This window comes from Pelodiscus sinensis, chromosome 7, assembly GCF_052426305.1.
Source record: "Pelodiscus sinensis isolate ZL-2025 chromosome 7, ASM5242630v1, whole genome shotgun sequence".
NCBI classification, from domain to species: domain Eukaryota; kingdom Metazoa; phylum Chordata; order Testudines; family Trionychidae; genus Pelodiscus; species Pelodiscus sinensis.
In genome coordinates this window covers 34,226,314-34,247,511 of record NC_143058.1, presented here as the reverse complement: position 1 = coordinate 34,247,511, position 21,198 = coordinate 34,226,314, and the positions used below count along the sequence as shown (strand labels likewise).

Genomic DNA, 21,198 nt, shown 5'->3' with positions numbered 1-21,198 from the left:
CCGTTCCTTTGGTGGGGGGTGCGAGAGAGCTTTGCACAAACACTCTTGCGGGGTGAGGACACTTCACATGCTCCCTCGCCCCCAGGTCCTGATTGGCCTGGGGGTGGGGGAGCGGCAGGGCGGCTACAGGCAGGATCCACCGGCTTGGCAGGCTGGATCCTGCCCTCAGAGGGCCCTTTGCCCATCCCTGGGCTAGAGAGATGTGCCAGCTGTTTTAAAACAGCTGGCATGTCTTCCTACCCACCGCACACTCTTGAGGAGGTGAGGACACTTCACATGCTGCCCTGCTTCCAGGTCCGGATTGGCCTGGGGGCAATGATAGCATGCAAGGTCTCCTTCCACTAGGCGCCTATAGGGCACCACCAGCTGTTTTAAAACAGCTGGCATTTTTCTCTAGGGAACAGGGGAGGGAGGAAAAAGGAAGACTTCTCAGGCTCCACCACAAGAAGTCTCCTGTCCCCTCCCCTTCCGACTGAGGCCACGCCCCTTGCAGAGTGGCCAGGACCACTTCAGAAATTTCTGAAGTCGCCGCCTTTTAAAAATTATTGCCCACCCCTCTGTTATACTATCTACCTTGTGTGCCAATACACTTTAAAATACCATATAATTAAAACATACCAGCCAACACACACATCCTTTTTTAAAATACCTTTTCCCCTTAACAGGCCTATGATACATCTGCAAGTTACTCATTTGTTGGCACTGGTCTCACAATACATGGAGTAACTTTTGAATTAGTGTCCTCATTGGCTCACTTATGAGCCAAAGGTGGTAAGTGTCCTCATTGGCTCACCATCTATGTTCATCTTGTGGTGGTGGTGATGTGTTCTCTTCTGAAGGGAGAAAACACAAATGATCACATATCATGAATCTGATGTATGTGGGTAGTTATATATACACTGTTAAGTAAGCTTTTTATAGCAGAGGGTTTATAGTCTCAAACCTAATTAGTTCTTTGACATATTTAATGGAAAAGTATGGTTCTTCCTTTCTCTGCAGAAGCTACATACTTGATTGATGAATGCTATCTTTTCTTAAACTTGTACCCATTCCACATTTTCTGGGGCTGTGTGGCTGAGTCTCTCAATTCTATGCTATTTCCCCTCCCCCTTCTGAGTTTCATGCAGTCTTCTCCATGCTTCCACTCTCATCCTTCCTCCTCTTAGCAATAATTGCCTTAAAGTCTGGAGCTGTGCCTCATTTTCAGTGCCTCCGTAGAGAAGATCATCTCTTCTGCTCCGTTGGACAGCTAGATGCAACTGGCAAGTGAGGAGATTATGGGTGGATAATTGTAATTTTTTCACAATGGTCAGTGTGCTACCTCCATTTCTCAGAAAAAACTTCTGTGCTGTAGCCGTGCCTTCAATTTAGCTACATTCAGAATTGATGCAGACACAGAATTTTAATCGGAAGACTAAGGTTTTTTACCATATTACTATATCTTTATTATAATTGTAGGAATCAAGTCTGTGGAAAATATACTTCTGGTTTGGGGTTTGGTTTGGTTTTTTTTTTTTTTAAATAAAAATTGTGCCTTGGTCACATGAAAGTCACAAACTTATTTCTCTCAATCTGGGCTTCCCTACAGACAGATGAATTGAGCATTCAAGATAAAGAGGAGTCTATCTGTTTAAAAATAAATGGTATACAACTTTGTGTAATTTTATAACAGCTTCTCCCTGCTTCCCATATCAGCATCCAATATCAGCATCCAAAATATCCTGATATAGCTGCAACGCCATTAGTTCTAAGGAAATTCTAGTCTTCTTTCAACAATATTTAAAATCCTTTCTGGTTCTTATTCGTGGCCTTCTCTATTTGCCACTGGAATTTCAGTGGTGTCCAGTTGTTTGAAGGAAATGCAGAGTAACTCAGTGTTTGCACTTAGCTATGTGCATACTCAGCATACCAGAACTGGAAAATTTTGTCTAGCAGAACCCATAGTCCCTCCCCCACCATGAGCCATATGAGGTGGCACTGTCCAGATCCCCTTCAATTCCTTCTTATTGCTTGTGGATGGAGTTGGAGCTCTGTGTGATTTTAACATCAAAGTTCCTCAGAAACCTTATATATTGTTATTCTAGTTCAGGGCGAGGCAAAATCCAGTACCTGAACCACACTGCCGGGTCTCTCAGTCACACAACTAGCATAGTTTAAGGCACGGTCCATGCAGCTATTTGCTCTGCAGAGAGGGGGAAGCTTTGGGTGAACTCCCTGCCCAATCCTCAGTTCCTATTAGCTGGAAACAACCAACAGAGAGATTGGCATGAGTGATGGGACAGCGCAAGCCTCTTCCCCCCTCCCAGAGAGGAGAGTCACAGGGAGAAAAGCCTGCAGTTTAAAGTGATCTGGGGCTACAGCAGTCAGGGAGCCTCACCTGCCTTGGGGGTGCTGCTGGCCAATAGATACTTACCTAAGCGCCTCTGAGCCAGAGCCTGCCTCTGGCACCCCTGTGTCTGCTGCACCCCAACTCCCTCTCCCAGGTCACCTTCCAAACCCTCTACAGTCTGCCCCCCCTTTTCCCAGGTCACAATTCCCTCCCCAACTTCACACTTCCTTCGAGAGCCCCGCCCCCAGGCCAGAATCTTCTCCTGCACCCATTCTCCCTCTCTGACCCTACACCACAATCCCCTGACCACAACCACCTCCTTCACCCAAACTCCCTCTCAGACTTCACACCATCTCCTGCACCCCAGTCCCTTACCCTGTGTATCCTTCTGCACCCAACCTCCATCCTAAAATGCCATATCTCCTCCACAGAAAAGTGAGACCCATGACCACTTTCCAAAATCTTGGAGTGGCCTCCCACCAAAAACTATTGCCCACCCCTCTTCTAATTGAATATAGTCAGTGATACCCTAGTATTTATGTCACACATCTCTAACTAGCGACATATGATCAACATTTCCTCTTTTCATGAAAAAGAAACAAAAAAATATGAATTAAACATGAATTGAAAATAGTTTGGTCATACTTGGTGACTGAGGAACTTTTAATCTGCATAATCTTTTACATAAAGAATTTAAGAACTACACTGTATATACTAGATATTATACTCTAATTTTAACAAAATTTGACAGCATCTTTAATACAGTTGGTGGCATTTTTTCAATGCAGTCTTAGAATACCTGCATTAGTTTACAATCAAGCTGAATGCACAGATTATATTTTGCATATTCTTTATTCACCTCACCAACATTATCTCCTTTAATGTGAAACATCAATTCTAAAATTTTGCATCCATTTATAAACAATTAAGAATGACATCTCATTTTCCAAATTAAGATATTCAGCATCTCTCTATGAATCCCTCCTTACCCTACAAGTTTTGCAGTGTCCACATAAAAATAGTCTTCAGAATGTCTCTCTCCCTTCTCCACCCAAAGAAGTTTGAGAATCTTAATTTAAAAGAGTCCTTCAGGTAAGCTGTTTTGTTTGCAGCAGTAGCTTATTGTTGCACAAAGGTCACAACAGAGAATAAGTATTTTCATAAATATTAGATAGATAATTAGATATAGATATAGATATAGATATATCTCACAGAACTTGAAGGGACCTTCAGAGGTCATCGAGTCCAGTTCTCTGTCCTCATGGCAGGACCAAGTACCATCCCAGAGATAAATGTGTGTCTTATGAGCCAAGTTTTCTTTTAGACAGCTTCCTGGTAAATGGTCCCCTTCAGTAATCAGGTTCCAATTCTCTTTAACAGTAGTCTGGCAACATAACTCAGGCCTGCAGTCCAGGAACTTATTTCTCTCTTTTCCCCCTCAACTGGTTTGGTCTTCCTGCAAGTTTTTAACTCAACCTGTAAAAATGCTTAGATGGCTTTCAGCCATACAGGCAGAGGGCAGCACACTTCCTGAGCTTCCTTCAGAATGTCACACTAATTGTCCTCTCTTTCCCAGTTGCTTTCTGTGAACTCCTCAGCCAAGGGTTTCCTTCTGAAACCCCTGTGGCTGATCACAGCCTCCTTAACCTTGTTAAATAATGACATTTATATTACATGCTGTGGCTGAAGGCTGAAATGCCATACTAATATTCACTCCTGGTTAGTCTCTTACCTTTCAATTATGGCAGGTTCTTCTCACATATTAGCACAAAGATGGGCAACATTTAAAGTGTATGATGAACATGAGATATATCAAACAAAGCGTTAATTGGTCTGTGATTTACATTTAAGAAAGGGACTAGAAACAGATGTTTATTGACAGTTCACCTAATGCCAGCAAGAGGTGGGAACAGATCTTCAGGCTGTGTGTCTACTCAGAAATGCTGGAACTAAGAGTACAGTTGCACCACCTGACTTGTAGTGGTTTCCATCATATACAGGGTTTACAATTTGTTCAGTGACTTTCAGCAGCCCCAATATAAAAATGTTCTAATGTAATTAAACATAAATGGCTGGCCCACATCCGCTAACTCCAGCTCTTGGGGCTTGAGCTACTAGGTTGTGAAACTGCACTGCAGATGTCCAAGCTCCAGCTGGATCCTAGCTCTGGGACCCAATGAGGGTCCTGCTGGAGTCCAACCACTAGGACCACAAGCTCTTACATATACCACAATTTTACAGACTAGTAACTGAAGCACTAATCAGTAGATGCGGATCAGTCACAGATGTTTAAATTGCAGTGTAGATGTGCTCTCAAGTCTCCTGATTCTCTTCTAAATGTAGGCCTTACACTAGTGAATATTTTCTTGTGTAACTTACGCTAGTTTCCTTAGGAAAATAAGCTGCAACCACAAAAGCACTTTTACACCTGAATAACTGAATCTACATTATGGATTTATCAGTACGTAATATAGCAAAAACAAAAATACCACACTCTCAAACACTGCTATAACTTTTCAATGTAGACCAGGCCTGAGGCAATGCTGTCTACTCCACAGCCTCTTCCCAAATGTTTATATTTCCTCGGCTTTTACAATATGTTAAAATACAAATACAGGTTGAACCTCTAAAATCTGGGACTATCTGGTCCAACAACATGGATATTGCTGGACCGGAGAGCACAGGCGGTCCAGGCTCAAGAGCACAGCCAGAGGCAGCAGGGGAACAGCCCAGGCAGGGCTGAAGGCAGGGAGTGCAACCCCAGCCGGGACCGGGAGCAGAGCCCAGAAGCCAGGGTTTGCACTTGGGAGAGCAGACCCAACAACCAGGAGGGGACCTTTGACCTCCTCTGGTCCAGCAAACTCTGCAGTTCAGGACTGCTTAGGTTACCGAGCAAAACCAGGGATGCCCCATCTGTACAAAAACATTTGTATTCATCCAAGTAATTCAAAATTATCTAATGGGAGTAATGGCCCACACTACCTTTACATCTGCCAGGATAGACACAGCCTGTGTGTGAAGCTCTGGCAGTTACAGTGCTGCTCACAGAGTGCAGAGAAACCACAGTTGTGTGTCTACACTATTGTGCTACCACATTTGCGGCACTTTGCACTCTGGGTAGCTATGCAACAGAACACCTCTACTTCTCCCATTGAGGCTTGTGGGAATGGTTTTAATACTTGACAGGAAACCAGGTGGACCTATTCATCCCACATCTTTCCGAAACAGATGGGTAACAAGCCTCCCACTGAGGCTTGTGGGAAGGCAGGGGGAAAGGGAGTTGCTGGGTCATGTCTCAATAACCCCTGGTGCATCCCAGCCTGTGAGCTTCCATCCATGTTCTATACCATCTTTCAACAGCTTTTGTGCTGCACGCTCTGCCTCCTCAGTCTGCAGGAACAGATCTTAAACTGTTAAAGAAAATGCTAATAGGTCTCACTAACATGACACAAATGGAAGTCAAGTTACTCATTGAACTACAAAGTGAGGACAAGGAGTCAGACACTGATCTTGCCACACATAGTACAGGCAGTCCCTGAGTTACGCGGATCCGACTTATGTCGGATCCGCACTTACGAACAGGGCTCTCTTGCCCCGGAGCTCGCAGGCAGCGGGACCGCCCAGAGCGCAGCGGTCCCGCCACCTCGACCTCCGGGGCAAGAAAAGCTGCTCCGGGTGCCCCTGGTCTGCTGGGGACCGTCTCCAGCAGACCAGGGACACCGGGAGCAAAGCCACAGTGGCGGCGGGGTCCCGCACCTCCCCGGCTTTGCCGGAGCAAAGCCTCAGAGGCACGGGACCCCTCCGCCTCCCCGGCTTTGCTCCAGGTGTCCCTGGTCTGCTGGGGACCGTCTCCAGCAGACCAGAACCACCCGGAGCAAAGCCGCAGCGGCGGCGGGGTCCCGCGCCTCTGAGGCTTTGCCCGCCGCCGCTGCGTCTTTGCTCCCCATGTCCCTGATCTGCTGGGGGGGGTGCACTAGCTGCGCCCCCCCCCCCAGCAGACCAGGCTTTTGTTGTGGACCCTGGGGTAGAGCAGCTGGGGTGCTGCTGGGTTGGTCCTGCAGGGACCTACCTGGCAGCCCAGCTGTTCTGTCCCAGGCTCGAAATTCAGCTGCTGTTGAAACTGATCAGTGGCTGATTCCAGGAAGCTGGGGGCAGAGCAATTCTGCCTCCAGCTTCCTGTAGTCAGCCCCTGGTCAGTTTCAGCAGCAGCAGCAGCAGCTGAATCTGGAGCCAGTTCAGACTTACATACAAATTCAACTTAAGAACAAACCTATAGTCCCTATCTTGTACGTAACCCGGGGACTGCTTGTAGCTATAACATTAACTCTCTTTTGGCATTCATGGAGGTGCAGACTATGGTAGGATGCCATTTTTGAGCTGGGGAAACAAACACTGAATGGATCACATCATCATGCAAGTCTGGGATGACAAGGAGTGGCTAAAGAACTTGTTTGAGGAAAGCTACTTTCATGGGACTACATGATGAGTTCGTCCCCATCCTGAGGTGCAATGACATGAGAGAGTCTCTACTTTGGTTCTCCAGGTGCTTATGGATCACCATGGGCATTTCATACACATTAACACAGTGAAGGTCTGGAAAGGTGCATGATGCATGCACTGGCCTGTTCAGGTAGCTGAAAGGATTTTCCTTCCAGACCAAAAGATCATTGTAGGGGAAATCAAAATGCCCGCTCTCATCCTGGGAGACCCCTCCTACACCTTAATGCCAAGGCTCATGAAGCCATACATTGGGAGCCTTGACAGCAACAAGGAGTGGTTCAATAGGTGGAGCAGGTGTGGACTGACTGTGGCGCATGCTTTTGACCATTTAAAAGGCCACTGGTGATGTTTGTATGGGAAGCTGCACCTGGCCAAAGACAATATTCCCATGCTGTACCCCTCATAATACTTGTGAGAGGAAGAGCGAAAGATTCATTCAGGGTTGAACTGCTGAGGTTCAGTGCCTGGTGGCTGAATTTCAACAGTCTGAGATAAGGGCTATTAGAGGAGCACAGCTCAAGGCCATAAGAATCAGGGACGCCTCAAGGCAGCAACTTGATGTAGAAAGTCAGTAATATTTATTGCCATGTATTGGAATGCAGTGGCTGCGATGACTCCGTATGATGCACTTAGCAGAGAAGTACCTGTTGCTTTGCTGGGGTGGGTTTGCTTGATTACATGTAATGGAGTAAAAATTGTTTTTGAACCTATGAATTTATTATAAAAACCAGCAAACACACAACATACATGCAACATGACACATCTGTTCTTTGGGGAGCAGAAGAGGAGGGAAGGCCCCAACACGTTTATAGATTTATATATGTACAGCCCTGCTGTCTGATGTGCTGTGCAATGGGTACTGCAGTTCAGCAGGGCTAACTGCATGGGTATGGGGGTTGCATTCGGTTACTGTGGGGATCGGTAGGGCTGAACGGTGAAGGAGCAAGTGTGGGTGCCAACTGGCAGCAGGACAGTGGCCAAAATGTGTTGCTGGTAACTGGGGGATGCATGGAAAGCAGTTTGCCACTGACTGCCAGGGGAGCAGTCACGGAGCTGCTTCTTCTGCAATGCCTGAAATGTGTCAGATTGATACTTTTAATGTTTAAGAGCCACTCCATGGCTTCCTTCTGGAGCTCAGCATTCTCCTTCTGCTCCCTCCACTCATTGTCCTTCCACTCCTTCAATTCCTTCTTTTCAGTGGCAGCCTGCAGCACACTACAAGTCCTCTTTACTTTTCCAAGGCTGCTTCCTAGCCCTGTGCAGCCCTTCAGCTGGCAATAACAAGGAAGGTTGGGATCCCAAGATTAAATTTGTGAAGCCAAAATGCTACATTTTACAGCAAGACCACTGCTGACATAAGACAGATCACAGACACGATCCATTTTGGACACAAGCAGTGTTCAAATACCAATCACTGACTGGCTGTCTGACGGCAAACACAAATAAGACACAAGACTCCCACAATAAGTTTTTTGTTTAAGAAAAACAGAATACCACATGAGCTAAAACAGGGGCAAGATCCAGCCCATGAGCAGGATCTGACCCACCAAGCCCTTGGGATCCAGCTCACAGTCCATCCCACTGGTACCTTCAGGCAAGCCTGCTGCAGCCCCAGGCTGCCCAGAGTGGCCTTAATGTGCCTCTGTGCGCCACGCAGTGGACAAGAGAGGAAGACTTTGTGCACTGCCCCCACCCCCAGCACAATCATTGGAGCTCCCATTTGCTGGACCTGCAAAGTTGACAGGAGTGTAAAGGGACCACAATCTCCCTTCCTTCAAAGGACCTGCAGGAGATCAGCAGGACCCCTGAAGTGGCCAGGGACAGCTGGAGAGAGGGCACGTTCAGGACTGCTGGGAGAGGATGTACTGATTCAACTGGTCTCCTTAATGACAGTCCACCAGGACCTGGCCAATGGCAGCTGCAATGACTGGGCCGAAGGTGGGGGCAGCATGCAAAGTTTCCCCTCCTCGGTGTGCAGCACAGAGAGGCATGTGAAGCAGCCAACTACTTTGAGAGGCCTGGGGCTGCGGCAGGTAGGGAGCCTGCCTGAGGGTCCCACTGGACTACTGTTGGAGTTTCCCAGACACCCCATCCCCAACCGTGCACCCCCATCCCCTTTCCCAGGTCACAACCCCTTCCTTCACCCAAACACTCGTCAGCCCCCAAACCTGTATTCTGAGATCCCTTCTGAAACGAACCTCTGTCCCAGACCCCATGCCTGCTCCACAGACAAATGCAGCCCTTGACCACTTACCAAAAGCTTAGAGATCCCTCCTCCCCCCCCATCAAAAATTATTGACCATCTCTGATCTAAAGAGATTCATTCCTCATTCAATGAATAAAAACAGCTCCAGACATGCAGGAAAAAACCTTCACGTACTAAAGATCAGAAATATCTAATGCACTTCCATAACTGCATGACAGACTGCATTCTGCCAAAACCAAACCAAACCTACTGCTGTAAAATAGGTATTAGTACCTAACAGGTTGTTTTTTCTTAGGAAAAAACAAACAAATTACTAGTGTCAAATATTTACATTTTGCAAATGTTTCTCAAAAATCAAATTTGACTGATACTTACAGATGCTAAAATTACATCCCATGCTGGAATTCCCACTCGACAACCCATCTATATTGCCTACGGGTTTTGCCACCTTCCCAGCACTTTACTGACACACATGAAAACTATGATTCGATTCAATTCAAAAACGGATTGCTGACTTCAGATAAAAAAAAAAAAAAAAAAAAAAAAAGACACACTTCCAACATGCCTCTTCAGCTACTGGGAAAAATAATTAGACTCTGATACAATGAAAGAGGGGAAAAGATGAGGAATCCTGAGAAAAATCTGACTCACTCATGTTAACTAGAAGAAAGCATTTCAACAGCACTTCCCGCCCCCCTCTCAGCTTGGTTTCAGATTTGATCTCACAGATTTTATGTACTTTTCTCTACCAATAACCCAGTTTTCTACTCTGTTATTTTATCCTATTGCTGGCTATCCACTTTGGCTTGTATCCACAAAGATTGCCCCCATGAGTGATATTAGATATCTTCTTGTCATCAATGCCTACAATTTCTCAAGCACTCTCAGTCCCATCCTCTATTTACACACAAAAACCCATCACTTGTGTGTGGCTCCCTTGAGTGTAGCTCCTTCAGCTGCTTATCTATATTGCAGTGCTTGCCTGCATACTGAGAAAAGGTCTACTAGTCATACAACACACCAGGTCCCCATGCTCTTTTCTGGATATTTTCCTATTTTGTTTCCTAACTGGAAGTCACCTAGCTCTGCAAATGGTAGGGATGTTAAAAATAGTTTATTAGGGTAACCATGCAACCACTGAAAATCTCAGCAGTAACACACTTACCTGTGCTGTAGGCTCTGTCATATAATGCTTAGCTTTATAGAGAGCCTACAGCAAAGCCTCCTCCCCAGAAACAGAACCAACATCCCTTACCCACCCAGCTCCCAGGGAGGAGGCTACGCTAATTGTAACTGACAGAGTTAACAGATAAATATCCGTTTATCGGTTAAACATATAGTTATTTATGTTCAAACGTCCCTAGTGGATAAGCCTCCTCAGAATTCTTTCCTCCCTTTTGCACACAGTACTAAACAACAAATGCACGCTACTGGAGTGGTTGGTTTTTTTTGTTGTTGTTGTTGTTGTTTTGGATAGTCCTCAACAAGATATAATCTCAATGTGCTGCCAGCATCAAGGTACTGGTGGATCTTTGATCTGATAATTCTAGGATCCACAATTTAGAGAGCAAGAACTAAAATTTCAAAATGTCTTAAAACATTTTGAAAAAGATAGCAGAGCATGAAATCCATTGAATGGACTCTCAGTGCCATGATTAAAATCACAGGAATTAAGATGTTCTAACTGAAAGGTCAAGTCATACAACTCCAAGTTTAATAATATTCTGAGTACATGCCTTTATCGTTATTAAATAGATCTCTTGGAAGTGCCCCAACCACGGACCCTCATTTCACACTGCAGAGTGGGATGAGGAGTTGCAAGCAGCACTCTCTGTAAGCTATACACTTGTGTGGCCACTAGAGAGATTCCAGTGCTGCCCAGCTGATTAGCAGAATGCCCATAGTTAGGTTTATGTTTCTCCTAGTGGTGCACATTATCCATACTTCAGTGCACATAACAAAATGTATTCTGCACATGGATGGAAAACTCCACACGTGAACAGAAAAGATCAAAGGGGACACTGGTAGCAAGCCACTCATGGTTGTTCTATACTATTGCATGAAGCCACTAGTTCATTTCAGCAGGTTCAAATTTGGTCCTTTCATGGAATAATGTAGAGAAATTTTTCATTCAACAGAAACTCTAGTCAGCCAGGTTTCTGGACAAGGCTAGTAGGCTACGTCTAGACTGCAAGCCTCTTTCGAAAGAGGCTTTTTCGAAAGATACTTTCAAAAAAGCTTCTTTCGAAAAAGCATCTAGACTACAATCAGTACTTTCGAAAAAGCAAGCTGCTTTTTCGAAAGAGAGCACCAAGGCAGTCTAGATGCTCTCTTTCAAAAAAGCACAGTTTGCATTACATAGCGCCTTTTTTCGAAAAAGCACTTTCGAAAAAAGGCGTTATTCCTCGTGAAATGAGGAGTACTGCCGTCGAAAGAAAAGCCACGTTCTTTCAATTTAATTTTGAAAGAACACGGCTGTAGTCTAGACGCAGGTGAAGTTTTTTCGAAAAAAGGCTACTTTAAAAAAAAAAAAACTGCAATCTAGACACAGCCTAACACACCCTCTCATCCCCATAGCTCATTAGTTTCCTCTAAGGATGTTAAATTTATATTAATCAAATTTCCATCAACTATTCGATTAGACTAAAAAGGCTTCTCTGCCTTTGAACTGTAGCAGGAGCCCTACTGAGCACTTGTACATTTCAAAAGCAGAAGGCCTGCAAGTAGCCTGGCCCAGCAGGAGACTTCCCGCTGGCCCCAGGCTCCCTGTTGTACCCGAGGCTTTGAAATGCACATGAGCTCCAGCAGGATTCCCACTGGGATTCCACCTACAGCTACACACCCCGTCTGCCGTTTCACATGCCTCTCATGCAGTGGGGCACTACAGCCCTGCACTTCGTCTTTCTTCTCTTTATCTCTCCAAGCACTTTCGAGTGCCCTGAATCCTCTGATTTGTGCTGCATCCCCCTTTCTCCCCTTCCCTCTCAGAGCCTGAATGCTTGGAGAGGAGGGCAGTTTACATAAGAAATCATTTTACAGGGAAAAAAACCTGTGCTGTATTGCACTATGCATGATCGGTCTCAAATGATCAGCTCCCTGTGCTCCTTAGTCCACAGAGGTCGTCTTCTCTAGAGATGTAAGCGAGTAGCAGAGTTGAATACATGACTACTTGCTTCCTCCCACCCCCGTCCCTTGCTGCCTTTCTATCAGAGCTGGGCCCCCCTGTGGACTGGGGCTGTGGTCCAAAGCTGCAAATCTTTTGCACATCTTGCACACAAATAGCTTGTAAACCTAGCTACAGTGCCATAAGAATCCTTGTTATGACTTCCAGGTGACACTAAACAAGAAGTGGGCAGCATTATCTCCTATAAATATGAAAACACTTGTTTGTCTGAGTGATCGGCTGAACAAGAAATGGAACTTATTGTACTACAATTTCACTTTTTTGTGGTTTTGAGCGCAGATATTTTTGTACATAATTCTACATTTATTATGAAAGTTAAACTTACAAAGAGATTGCACTACAGTATTTCCAATAAGATAACTGAAAAATATTTTTCCACTAGGGATGTTAAATTGCGAGTAATTGACTAATGGGCCAGCAGCGTCAATACATTTTGCATCAACGAGTAATAGGGCGCCTCTGCCTTTGAAGTGTAGAAACAGCCCTTGGGCTGTTGCTTCACTTTAAAAGCAAAAGTGTTGGAGCCAGGGTGGGGGAACACTCCCCTGCTGACCCTGGGCTGCATGCGGCGCTGCCGCTTTCAAATGCCACTTGTAGCCTCGGGACATTTTGAAGTACCCCCTCTTCCCTGCTCCCCTTCCCCCCACTTGCTGCTTCTTTCTGATAGAGGCAGCAAAAGCGGGGGGGGGGGGGAAGGGGAGAAGTGACTACAGTAAACTTCCGATAATCTGGCACCTTTAGGACCCAGGGGGTGCCGGATTATCAAATATGCCAGACTATCAGAAGGGGGGGGCTGTGAGGAGTCTGGGGTGGGGTGATGCCACCCCAGACTCCTCATAGCCCCCCTTCCGATAGTCCGGCTCTGCCCCAGGCGTCCCCGATTCAGCCACTGCTTGTCAGTTTCAGCAGCAGCTGAATCAGGGGCGCCTGCAGCAGAGCAGCTGGGGTGCTGCCGGGTTGGTCCCACAGCACCAAGGGGCGGCTCTACGGGACCAACCCAGCAGCACCCCAGCTGCTCTTCCCCAGGCGTCCCCGATTCAGCCACTGATGAAACTAACCAGCATCTGACCAGAGCTGCTCCGTCCCAGGCTTCCCAGAATCAGCCACTGGTCAGTTTCAGCAGCGGCTGAATCGGGGACGCCTGGGGCAGAGCAGCTGGGGTGCTGCCAGGCTGGTCCCGTAGCGCCGCCCCTCTGCGTTGCGGGACCAACCTGGCAGCACCCCAGCTGCTCTGCCCCAGGCGTCTCCAATTCAGCTGCTGGTCAGTTTCAGCAGCGGCTGAATAGGGGATGGCGGGCCCAGAACAGCTCCAATCGTCTAGCTGGCCGGAGCACTTCCGGGTTCCCGATGGTGCCGGACCACCAGGAGTGTAGGAGCACTGGATGCCGGACCAATGGAGTTTTACTGTAGTCCACAAGCTTTTCAACTATCTGATAAACATTTGCTTATCGGATAGTTAACTAGTCCTTCACATCCCTATTTTTTACACTGCAGATATTTATAATAAAAATCAAAGAGATATAAAGTGAGTAATGTACTTGTGAGCACTTTGTATATGGTATTGTAATTGTAATAGTATGTTTGAAAATGCTGGTGACATGCACAAATATGTAAATATTCTTTTAACAGCACCATTAAGTGTGCAATTTCTCATTGTGATTAATATTTTTAGTCTCTTGAGAGCCCTCATATGAGTTTGTAGTTACACATTCTAGAAGGGTAGGGGAAGCAAAGGGTAGTTGTGTGAGACCAAAGGCTTTATTCCACTTTAACAGTTTTGTATGAGGACTATTTCAGAAACAGTACACACATTTATTACTGATTTATTTTTCTAATTGTATGTTAAGTACCTTTTGTAATAGGGAAGAGATGGAAAGGAACAAAATAGTCTATTTAAATATTCACATTTTTTTTCAATTGTTAAAAGTGTATGACTTTTAAATTTTACAACGAATGGTCCTATAGCTCCTTAGAGACAAACAAAAAAATATATAGATAGTATCATGAGCTTTCGTGGACAAAACCCACTTGGTCAGGTGAAACAGACAATTTTAAAGACAATTGTGTCTTCCTGTGCTTGTGAAGAATAAACATTTACCACCCAGTTAAACCATATTTTGTTGTAACTATCTGCACTTTCTTCTCTCTCCCTCCCACCGCCCCCCACTTTCCCTTTTTTATTCTTGGCTCTGGACTTCTTATACTCAGGTCATCTGAAGTAGGTTTTGCCTACGAACGTTCATACCACCATCTACATGCTTTGTTAGTCTTTAGGGTGCTACTAGACTATGTAGTAGTTTTTACTATATTTTGTGTGAGACTTAAATATCCCCTTTGATAATGCAACCTACAAAAGAAAATTCCAGCATACTGTTCTTCCTAGTTCATTTGCCTGCCAGCTCTCTTAATTTGTGTAAATTAATGTATAATAAGGTAACAGATAGAGGCCCTATTGTAGGATACTAGGAACTGCACAGTTACGAAGAGACCATATAAGCCCCAAGGATCTTAAAATCTGATCTGTGATCCTACAACTTAAGTACGTAACACTAGTCACATGAACAAGCAAGTGAAGTCATGAAAATACTCATAAGTAAAACTATACATCTGCTTCCATTATTTTTCCTCTCCTGCAGAACGTAAGAAACATATTTCAAACTGGGGACAGGAAAACAGGTGTAATGTTCAGAAACAGCTTGAGGAGAAACACAGTCATGCACATATCAGAAAATGGAATATCTGGCAAGCCCGCTTTCTAGCTAAGTTTTAGATTTGTCCAGCAACTTCAAGTGGATGATTGATTTAAAAGAATTAACAGTTCATGTCTACAAAGCAGATTTTGAGTTGGAGCCAAAAGGGGTCACTGAATAAAAATCTGTGGTGCCCAACTTTATTACATAGAAAGTACCTAATCACCATTTTAGGAAGCCAAACTAATTTCACATATTTTTAAAAGATTTAAAGTTGCCTGTATTGATTTATATTTTAAGTTCCATTTGTGTAATCTGTACATAGACGATAACATAGATGAAACAGCTTATTTACACACTTGTGTAAATTAAAATTATTAAACATGGTCATAAGATACTAATGTATTGGCCTTTAATATAGTGTCAAAGCAGGCGACAGGCCTAATGAAATATTCCAGTGGTTCATGTACAGCCCGTGAGTCATAAATTGGACACCCCTGATGGTACTCTGACCTCCTGTAAAATACGTCCCATGGAACAGCCTCTGTCGGCGACAATCTGAGCCCCCCACAAACAAGCTGCTGCCACCGTGCACTACTGCCTCTGTATCAGAGGCAGCATCACAGGGTGGTAGAGGGCTCCCCAGGAGCGGGGCCAGGAGCACATTGGCTGCCAGCCCTGCCCTCAAGGACCACTGAAGAATTGTGTAACAGCTAAGATTTGGTGTGGTAACACAATTATTCAATTAAAGGATATTTAACATCCCTAGTCTACAAATTTCATTTCTAATGTAAAGTCCAGCTCAAGACACTAGCTCTGACTGAACTAATATGCTAAAATTAAGTGCAACAATGATGGTACAAGCATGGAAGGAACTAGTCACTCTCAAGTACTTACCTATGGATGCAGAAAAGACTATAGTTGAATAACTAGTCCCTCCTGCTGTTCATATCACAATGGCTATAACTTCTATTTTTAAGCATGCTACTAGCTCATTTAGAATTGATATGGAAACATCTCAAGTTAGCTTTACACCTTCTAGCAGTAACGTGGAGATACCCTGAATCAAGATGTCATGAACACCTGAGGCTCATGCCATGGCAATGAATTGATCAGGCAAGATATCCTCACATGATCTAGCTTGTATTCTACTCCTCATGCTGAATAGGAAAGCTATAAACACCCCCCAACATCATTGAATTTGGCCTGGGAGAACATTCCTTGCTGACACCAAATTTGATCAGTCTGGCCCCACTTGTGCTGCCAGCCTGCCTCCAGGACCCACTTGGGCTGCCAGTCAGGCTCCATGCCGCCAAGACACTGGCCCTGCCAGCTGCTGGCCCACCAAAGCAGCTGCACTCCCAGCAGTTCACAACCTCTCTCTCCCACCTTGCAGCTGGGGCTCTCTGATACAGCAGTTCCATGGACCATGGATGTTGCTGGATTAGAGAGTCCCAGATCAGAGAAGTTTAACCTGTACAACCCAAATTCAAAATCCACCAGTGACTTGGAATTCCAAGTTTCAGCCAGCTCTACACATTATTAACTTCTCCAAACAGCTATTTAAAAAAACAAAATCTGCAATTTGGGAAAAGTAGTGATGGGCTCAAGAATCAACATTCAGATAAGAACTTCTCAGAAAGTTAGGTGTATTTACAATTTTGGCTCAAGTCCATTTCCTAAAAGGCAAAAAGGAAACATACTTGCAATGAAAGAAGCAAATCTGCCTAACTGTAAGTGACTGAAAGAGGTAAGGGCGCAATTCAAAGTCTTTAGATTAGTTCTCACTATACAGAATTCATCCAAATGAAGCAAAACTGATGTAGTTCTAACCTAAGCTCTCGCAATTAAAGACTTTCACAGTTTAAGTACTAAGTCAAATTCAGAACTATTAGCTGTCAGTTTAATTTATATAATACATATGGTTTGCTAAATTAAGAGCTTTAAATATGCTTCAGCAAAACTATTGGAAGCTAGTACAACACAAGAAGTTACAGAACAGCCCTATAGCCTGCCTCCAGCCATAAAGATGCAGGGTTTACATTCACACACTAAACAAACAAACTTTTTTTCAGGGCATTTCCTGTGTAACTAACAAATCCCAGCATCTCTCCTTTAAGATCTAAATTTATCCAAGACTAACATTTAGTCAATTAAAAAGAGTGCCCACAACAGCAACATGCACATCCTATCTTGCTGGCTACCCTGTTTTCTTCTTTTCAATGTATTAAAGTTACATCCCTGTAAGAGATTCAGTAAATAGCAAGGTTACTCCATCACTACCCAATGTTGTGTGATATTTTGCTTTATATGCCAATATGTGCAGCTATTACAGGTTGTTCACTTTATTGAAATAGAGGCACCAGCGCAGAGCAGCAGGCAGGAACTGGTTTGCACTGGAAGGGTAGGCAGCAAGGGGGGGAGGGGAGGAATGTCCATGGAGCCTGCACGTGCGGAAAGAGGTTAGAAGCCAGCTCCTCATGCATATCGGCTCCCACCTGTCCCCTTAACCCTCCGTGCTGCTGCCGCTTCAGAGGCAGCAGCACGGGGGTGGGGAGAGCAGGTGGATCCAGTGCTTGCGGAAAGCCAACTCCTGCTCCTGCCACACTCACCCACTGCCTCTGAGATAGAAGCAGAAAAGTGGGGGGTGAGGAGAAATGTGTGTAATCAACGGGATTAACCGATAAACCTAGGCATATTGGTTAATCGTGTAGTTGTCTACGCGTTGACATCCCTAGTTTTAATTTATTTGATAGAGATAGTATCGTGAGCAAAAACCACTTCCTCTGCTCATCTGATGATACTTATACATTTTATATACACAAGACTACTCATTTTTCTTGAACTCAAGCAGTGATAATAGGTGTCACAGCAACAGACCACAATCACATTCTTACAGAGATGCAAGTTTGAAGAGTTGGTAATATTTTGTTGCCAAGGGAAGCATTAATCCTGATCATATAAAATTTATACAAGTTCAGTTCAGATTGTTCAGATGTCTTTAAAATAATACCCTCAGATCACAAAGTTGCCATGGCATCAGCTACAAGACTGTGGTTGGAGACACAAAATGTCTTTTTATAAAAGGCTGTTATGGGAAGCTGAGCACGTTGGCTATGAACCAAATATGTTTTGGCTCTACAGAGGACATAATTTATCATCATTTGGACATTCCAGTGGTTAGTTAAACCAAGAAAGCTGGACAACTTGCACATCATAGCATTCAGATAGAGAAACCTCATATACATTGCCATAGCTGTAGGTTTACACTAGTATCCCAAAGCTTATCCACTTGCTTTCCTTGCATAATTTAATAATGACACTATTTCCTCATCACCTATTGTCTAATCACAACAGTTAGGAAATCTCTGAATAGGTTCGCTTTTGGCAGTCACATAGCAGAAACTATACTGGGAGGAAATTCTGAAGGATGTAAGATACCATATTTATTTCCCTTACTTGCAGATACTTTTACAATTAAAGCCATCGGTATATATGGTGGACATTGGAACTTCTGGTGGACACAGGAACTTCAAAAACAACTGACAGGCAAGGTGATTATTCAGTTTAAGACTCTTTAAATAGTCTGGAAGAGTACTATAAATGAGCACCTTCCTGTTACTTGCAAATTCTTTCATACAAGTCTATATAATAAAATCTCAGCTTTCTGGGTAACAAAGCAGTTGCACATTTGCTTTGCCAGCCAGGATAGTTGCTTTCAAAGTGGACTACAAAAATGCCACTTGGGTAGCTGCCACAACACAGAACAAAAACAAAATAAGTATCAAAAACCAGAAAATTTAGACTACTTTCTTTCCTGCTCCCACCCCACAGAAGTAGCTCTTTTAACTACGTTCTATTTACAAATATACTTACTCAGGCAAGACACAGATTTCCTTTCATTCACCTCACATCCAGAATTATTTCACTCTTTCTGTCAGTTATGACATCAGAAACGTTAAGTCATTACTAAGAGTTTACAGAAAATTCTATGAAATGCACATTAAAGAAACAAATCCAATGACTTATATTGTTTTGGTTTCGTGACACACCTTTCAGTTCATGGCAGATGATGTTGAGCACTGCAAATTCACAGGAACTCATCAGCTAGAATGTCTTTTTGGTTTTTTTAGTTAGGAAGAGATGATGAGATATGGATGTACATATTCAGCAAACAACCTTTGTGCCACCATCTACTATGAAAAAAGTGAATAACTTAAGTCCTGCCTTGTCCCACATACTGCCATGAAACACTGCATACACTCCTTTGGGGTAACTCAGTTTATCTTCTGACATCAGGACAAGACAGCAGCATGTCACATGACACAGTGATATACGCCTATATGGGGCTGTAGCTGTATACGCTTGATGCAACAAATGCAAAACCATTTTGTAAGCTTATCTACCCCTCCCTCAAACATCAATTAAAAACTGAGCAAGTATTACCAGATAAGGACTCTGAAATCAAGAAATATTTCCAGGCTTAACAGACAGTACATTGTATTTGTTCTCATGGAATACAACAAGGCCTGAGCAAAGGCAAAGTCATTTTCTTCAATGGAACTCCCTTTCCCTCCCCCATACACCACCCATGTCAAAATGCCAGGCAGAACTCAGCCTCCCCCTCACTAAATTGTGCCCGGATGTCTGCCCAAACTCAGGCTTCCCCCGTTGTAAAAGTTAACAGCCCAAGCCCCCCAGCAACCCTCCAATACCATGTTCAGGAGCCAGCCCCACCCCTCACTACCATGTTCAGGGACGTCCGCAGGCTCTGCCATGTTACTTTGCCCATATGCAAACCCCAACCTAGACACAGGCCAGCTCTGGCCCACCCAGTGCCCAGGCTGCCCCGCATGCCAGTACCCAGGAGCTGGCCCTAGTCCCCCCCCCCCATGTCAGTGCCCAGGCGGCGGCTCCCGTCCAGCCCTCCGGGCCCGCTCCCGAGCTCGGGCCCTCCACTCCCAGGGAGCTGTTAGCCCCGCGCCCGGCTGCAGAGCCCGACCAGTCCCCTCAGGTCCCCGCCCCGCCCCAGGCCGCGTCCCAGGCTCCCCGCGGCACAGACATGCCCGTGCACATTCCTTCCCAGCCGAAACTTTCACACGCACTTCGCGGCGCCACCCAGCCCCGCCAACCCAGCCCCGCCGGGCGGCGAGGGGCACCGCGCGAGCGGCGGGGCGGACACTTACCGCCCTGCTCCGCGGGGGCCGGCGCCTCAGCCCCTCGCCCCGGCCCGGCGCCTCTGCCTCCGCGCGTCCCGAGCGGGGCTCTCCGCAGCCAGCCAGCCAGCGGGATGAGCTCATTGGAAGCAGGCGGCAACCACCGCCGCCGCCTTACGCATTCTCCCTACGGCCGCCTCCCTCCCCGGAACGGACAGGCTCCCGCTGGGGGAGGGGAGAGAGCTCCTGAATAGCACCCAGCTTACGCCAAGTGCGCCCGACGGTCTGCCTGGGAGCCTCCCACGTCCGGTCGCGGCTAGCCTGGCCCCCTGAGCAGCCCCCTTCGGGGCTCTGTCTGCGACCTGAGTCCTGCCCTCAGGCTCCAGCGTGACTACTGCTTGGAATAGCAGCGTTGGAGGGAGGGAGCAGCCTGGCTGAGTTTGCTAGAGCAAGGGTCCCAGGCAGAGTTTGTGTTACCTTCCTATCTGTCCTTAATGCAAAACAGAAGCCAACCGCAAATTTAAAATGAAAACAAGTCCATTGGAGGGAAAAAAATCATTTACATACCGACTTGTGAGTTGCCCTATTATTGTTCAGCAGGGACGAGGAATGGCTCTCTCATTACAATAAGTAATTTTCCACTTTAGGTATTCTCACGTTCTTATCCACCCTCATTGAATTAGCTCTGACATCTCCCATCTCTTTTCTTTCACTTCATGTATCTGCAGTAGGGAGTTGTAACTCATAAAAGCTTATGCCATAAGAACTGTTAGTCTTTAAGATGCCACTGGACTCCTTGTTTTATCTACTATCTGTAGTCCATGTTATGGACCCGTGTTCTTAAGTTTTCTGCATTGAATGTTCTTGTTCAGGTGTAAGCTTAGGTGCCTGTTGGTAGCATGGGAAATGCACCACACACCTGCATCCCCACCATAATGTTTATTGTTAAATGGGGTGCCCCTTAACTTCGCCCTTTGGCAGGCCCTACCTGTATGTCCTTCCCTGCAGGCACCAGTTATGCCTAGGCATGAGGGTTATGACTGATATGTCCTAATACATATGTCAGTCATGTGTTCTAACCCTGGTAGTGTTCACTGCTGGCATAGGCCAGACATTACCAGTGCTACATAATA

The 21,198-nt window shown here is 45.4% G+C and overlaps 1 protein-coding gene across 3 annotated transcripts in view; it reads right to left on the bottom strand.

Moving 5' to 3' along the window:
• Positions 1 to 20,459, bottom strand: part of TANC1 (tetratricopeptide repeat, ankyrin repeat and coiled-coil containing 1) — a 213,214-nt gene extending 192,755 nt beyond the window's left edge. For 2 of the 3 annotated variants that reach the window (XM_075933446.2, XM_075933448.2), the window contains exon 1: positions 20,096 to 20,316. The gene's annotated coding sequence lies outside the window, so the exon portion shown is untranslated. The other variant, XM_014575373.4, reaches the window with a different exon arrangement.
• Between the last annotated feature and the right edge of the window lie 739 nt (positions 20,460 to 21,198).